Consider the following 5,574-nt stretch of genomic DNA (forward strand, 5'->3'; position numbering starts at 1 on the left):
ATATTCCAGATAATTCCTGTATAAGAAAATTTCCAAAAATTAGGGCCCCGCGTCGAAACATGTCTAGAATTGGTTAGGTCACACCCACCGCCCATGCCGCAGTCACCTCTACCGGGAGGCGTCACCGAGCAAAGGTCGCACGGCGGTGGCAGCATGGCCGTTTCCTCATCCTGCTCGGGGTTGGGCGGTGCGGGGCGGCCACTGCTCGCGCTTACGTGGTGAGGTGCCACCCGGGGCCGACGCTAGGAGCTAAGTCGCGGGCATCTGGGGTGGCCCGGCCAGCGCAAACCCGCCGCACGTGGGTCGCATCATGGAGCGGGGTGGTCTTGCAGCTTGGGCGGGGCTATGTAGGAGGCTCGTCGTGGGTACGAAGAAGCCGAGACGATGGTCCCTAATGCGTGGTCGGTAGTTGTGGCTGGTACTAGTTCCATGCATGCGGTGTAGATCTGATGCAACGCGCGTGGTTCTGGTCCTGGCTGGCGCTGTGTTTCTTTGTGGCTTGTGGTGCTATGATGGAGTGTGGTGTGGCGGTGCAGGTGCACAAGGGGTACAACAGCATGGATGTGCCGCTATGGGGTCATACGATGGCACAGTGAGGGACTGCTGCTCGGGCGAAGCGGGCCATGGGGCGGTCTAGTTCAATGGGGGTTTGGGTCCTAGCACCAGGATCTGACGGTTGCGATGGCGGATGTTGTGTACATGGTGTCGGCTGGTGCCATGTGCTTAAGTAGTTGTCACTCGGATGTGCTCCTGCGAGCTTCCCAAAAGCTAGAGCAGTGGCCACAGAGTGCAGATGCGGTGGCGCGGTGGACCATGTGGTAGGCTGACATGTGGAGACCCATGGCTACGAGTGCAGCAGTTCTGGTCTCCATAGAGCACGGTCGGCGCGTCTGACGCATGGTTGCGGCTCGTAACCATGTTGGTTCTTGGCCTCGGGCTGTGTCCTTTGTTCCTTGACGTCATGGTGCTCGATAGGGCATAGCGGCTCGTGCTGCATCCGGTGGCTCTGCGTCTAAACGACCGTTGGTGGATCTCAGGCCTCGTGATGGTGGTTGGCTACCGGTGGTCTCCGCGAGGTGCTGATGGCTGCTGCAGATCTCGAGACTTCTTCATCGTGGGCAGCTTCGATGGTTGTGGTGGTTGGTTGGCTTGCCGGAGCCTATGCGGAATGTTGTGCGGCTGAGGTGGTGTGGGAGCTTCGGTGAAGACCCCGTCTCAGCTTTGTGTTGTGCCGACTGCGGAGTGATGGCGATGGCTGTGACCATCATTGACCTTCTTGTAGGCATAACGACCCATCATGACCACTCTGGGCGAAACCCTTGATCTTGTGTGACTGTGGCGACACTTTGGTGTCGTATTCCTCCCGGGCGCTTCGTCTTAGAAGTTTGGCATCGGCAAGCAGGACCGTGGATGATGAAGTTGTGGCTTCCAGGCTTCTGTGGCAACGATGATGGCGGGAACGATGTCAATGACGCAACAATATGTTTGCGGTAGTCGACACTTCTTCGATGTGTCCGTGAGATTGCCTCGATTTGTTTGTCGCCGTGAAGTCGAAGTTACGGCGGCGGGTCCATGTGGTGTGCCTGGTTTGTCCTTCGTAGTTCTTCGTCAAGTTTGGAGTTGCATTGTCTAGTTGCCACAATTACATTTTATGAGAAACCTGAAAATAATTACTTTCGGTTTTTTCCCACTGAATATGTGTTGCATGTATAGTATTTTTTATATAAATTCTTTTATCAGGTAGTATCAAGAACCATTTCACCTCTAAGCAAAAAAAAGGAAGAGGAACCATTTCACCCCCCGCCATTATCCATCTTGCCACTTGCCAAATTTTACGGCCCATCTTCTATCAGCCACGTGCCCACGTCCTCCCATCCCTCACCCCTTTTCCCTCCGGAACCTCCCACGCCACATCTTCTCTTCTCGCTTCCCTGCTGCCATGCGCCAACCCCGCCGTCACCCGTCGATCCGGCTGCGGCGCTGCGCACTTCCACCCTCGTTTCCCTCCCTGGTCCAGCGACGTCACCTACTCCCTTCAACTCCCGTCTCGATCTTCATGGCCCTCAGATCTAGCAGCCCTCGGCCACGACGCTGCCGGATCTGGCCGGCTTGGCCTCGTCGCCCCAACCAATAGGTGCTCAACGCCACTCCTCAGGATTCAGGAACGCAGCGGTCTTCTTCGTCAGCTCTATATCCCTCCACCTCCTACGCCATGTATCGGCCATCTACCCTTTCTTGAAGCTCCTCCTCATCCAAGTGGCCACCTGATGTTGCCGTGTGGCCCACGCTCACTCGCGCCTTCGCCCACCAGTACCAGGTTTGGTCGCCACTTCCTTTGCGCAATTCATCGCGCAGGTCATCTGTGTGGCGTATGTGTGCTGTTGTAATGGATGGCTTGTTTTCTGGTGGTTGGGGTGCAGGATTTTCTCGTGTCTTTCAAGTTGAATACCCGGGAGATGGAGGAGATGGTGCCATGGCGGGCTGCTATGGTGGTGAGGTTCACGTTCTACAGTGAGGCCATGGCCATCGTTGTTTGCATGTATGTTTAGGTATATTTTTTGTTTTTATGATTGCTGAAAAACAAAGGCAAGCCTATTAGTTTGGAAAATAAAGTCAAGCCTGTGTGTTCAAAGATAGTTTGATTAACTAGTAAGTAGCCATTTGGCGCCAGTGAGGTGAGATAGCTAGCTTATGTTGATGCATGTATGTTTGATCAAGGCTAGCTAGTTGCAGCAGTTGGAACTAGTACTAGTACATAAGAGAAGAGACATTGTGTCAGCATGTGCAATCAGGGTTGGGATGTATACTTCATACTATTCTATAACTTAACTAGTAGTCCCTGTCAGACAACTAATTTACATTGAAGAGGTCCTCCATTCATGTATTAGTACGTACACTCCTTGTTCTTTTTCCTTCAGTTTTGGTCTGTAGATGTACTTGTAAGTTCTTTCATCTCGCTTTTGCTTTTCTTTTCAGTATGTTGTACTCTCTCCATCTCAAAATAAATGTCTCAACTTTGTACTAACGTTAAGTTATACTAACCTTGAGACACTTATTTTAGGATGGAGGGAGTATTTCTGTAATATTTAGCTCTTGTCCCTAAAGCTGATGCATCCACTGGCATGTTAACATCATCTCCTGTGTGTTCTTTCTCAATGATGTAGAGTAGGGTAGAGCAGGGGTTCTTACTTATTGTTCTTATAAACGCTATGTTATCATGCAGGTGGCAGTTGGGCCTATCTGAAGAGCAATAATGTAATGCTTTTGAGCTTAGGCAAATGAAGTTGTATTTAAAAGCGGACGAGATGATGTTTGTCAACACGAAACTGAAAAGGTTGGTCCATCATCTCTTAGCCATACATCCCATCTAGTTATGCGCCAATTTAGTTCTAGACAACATGCGCATGGAGAAACATATATGCGAAAATACATGTATCTTCATCACTACCATTGAGTTCTGAACTTCTGATAAGAACACTGCCCTGTCAATCGACTTCCTTGTTTTGCGACCTGCCCTTTTTTATTTGAGATCTTGTGTCTGAGGCACACTGACCACTTGGCTAGCGTACAATGCCTTTGAAGACCATGCTACAGGTAACTTGCTTTGGAACCTTTTTTTAGTTGATTTCTTAGCTTACCACATTGCCTAGGTGGTACTACTGTACTATATATATATATATAATGTATGCACCTGCTTGTGCCCTATTTTCCTAGATGTGGCTCATAACTGAGATATCTATCTAGGTACTAGCTATTTTCTTTACACTAAATCTATCTTAATTAAGGTGCGAGGGGTAAAATTTTGTTGAACTCATATAGGATTTTTTTCCCTGTATCACATGGCCATCTTGGTCTAACTATAGCACATGTGGGTTCTGGAGATATGATGAATACAGTTAATTAGAAAACTGCCATGTGCTCAGTGGCGGAGGCAGGATTCGAGTATAGGGGGGGAGTACGTATATTGATCTAATCTCGTTGGTAATTACTCGTCGCTCCTACTAAAACTGTCGATCATTGGGGGGGGGGCCTGCTCGTCCCCCTGGCTCCACCCCTACATGTGCTTGGAATTATACGAATGTTTCAAGTAATTCAAAAAGCAGGATGTGTTCTGAACTGTTGGAAACTTATTATAAAATTGAAATCGATGCGGTTTATTGGTAGATTATTTCTTTAGTATACAGACCAACGTGTAGTCCTCAATCTTTATTATTTTGAGTATGTGTTCCTGCTGATTCATGTTACCCTGAAAATTGCATGTGAAGGATCAAAAGGTAAATATGTAGTCATACTGCTAGATAGCAGCTAACTAGTCAGTTATAAGATCTAAGTTTTGTCGCGGTATGCTCAATTAAATTTCAACTACATTACATCATTTTCGTCTCCTTACAACTAGTCTAATCATTTCTTAGGGATGTGAAACAATACTGGAGGAATCGTGATCTATGGCAAGGGTGATGATGTCTATGGCGATGATTCTCATGATCTATATGGTGATGAGCGGTATGATCCATATGGTGATGAAGGGTGATGAGTCTAATGATCTTTCTTCAGGACATGCAACAAAGTGAACTTCTGAAGTTTTGGTCAATTTTAGCTTAGGAATAATGCTTGGACCATTATATATAGTTACTATTTTGTTTTGCATTTCAAACTTCCTAGATAGATCATGATGAACAATGTAATTTGGATGCACGTCATTTGGGCTATGGTATTTTAAAATTTGCGCTAAATATAATATATGTTACTTGGTCATGTGTCGTTGTGCAATTATGAGATATACTCCCTCTTTGCCCCAAAATAGAAGATGTTTTTTGACACTATCATAGTGTAAAAAATGTCTTACATTTTGGGATGGAAGGAGTATATTTGAAGTGGAAAGCAATCCTTTAGTGGTGACTAATGGCCTGCCTTCCAACGAACATCTGAAGTACGGAGACTTCACTATCGGTGAATCTCTATATTGATGGTCTTTGTTGGGCTCTCAGCCATAGGAATCCCCGAAGGGGTGTATACACAGTCGGCTATCATAATGGCTTTCGTTTCATTCTCCTCTCGGTTATAACAATCTGTGAAGGATTTTGTTCTCCTCTTGGTTATAACAAACCCCGAAGGGTCAAATATACTGTCATCTATTACGAAAGCCGATGGGAACTAATAACAGTCAGAAAAATAAATATCCGACGGGGAACCGTTAGCTATACGCGTCGTCAAGTTTATGTGAGCCGGCTGGCAACCAAAACATGCCCGACGGCTCACCGTCAGCTAATTACCCTCGGAGAAGGTATTACGCAGCAGTACCGTCGGCTATGAGTGTAATGGCCGACCAAGCATAGCCGACGGGAGATTGCCGACGGTGTACCGTCAGGTATATGGAAATCCGATGGTGAACTAAAATATCCGATGGTAATTTGACCCTTGGTTATAATGAAAAATCTAGTAGTGATATATATCAACTCTGATGCTGCGGTCGTCTTTACCGTCCGTCTCTCGCAGCCTGCTCTACATCAACACACCGGGCCGTGCCTGTCTGCGTGAGTTGTTCATTGAGTATGAGCAAGTCACTACTTGGGA

The 5,574-nt window shown here is 47.2% G+C and overlaps 1 long non-coding RNA gene across 2 annotated transcripts; it reads left to right on the forward strand.

Annotated features, from left to right (window-relative positions):
- Positions 1 to 1,899: 1,899 nt before the first annotated feature.
- On the forward strand, positions 1,900 to 4,753 carry LOC123087261 (uncharacterized). 2 transcript variants are annotated; one of them, XR_006441287.1, is made up of 4 exons: positions 1,900 to 2,317; positions 2,421 to 2,539; positions 3,224 to 3,334; positions 4,413 to 4,753. It is a non-coding gene; the product is annotated as an uncharacterized lncRNA (long non-coding RNA). The 2 variants fall into 2 exon arrangements; XR_006441286.1 differs by lacking the exon at positions 4,413 to 4,753 and having other exon boundaries at positions 3,224 to 4,392.
- Positions 4,754 to 5,574: the final 821 nt, after the last annotated feature.

This window comes from Triticum aestivum, chromosome 1B (assembly GCF_018294505.1).
Source record: "Triticum aestivum cultivar Chinese Spring chromosome 1B, IWGSC CS RefSeq v2.1, whole genome shotgun sequence".
Taxonomy (NCBI): Eukaryota; Viridiplantae; Streptophyta; class Magnoliopsida; order Poales; family Poaceae; genus Triticum; species Triticum aestivum.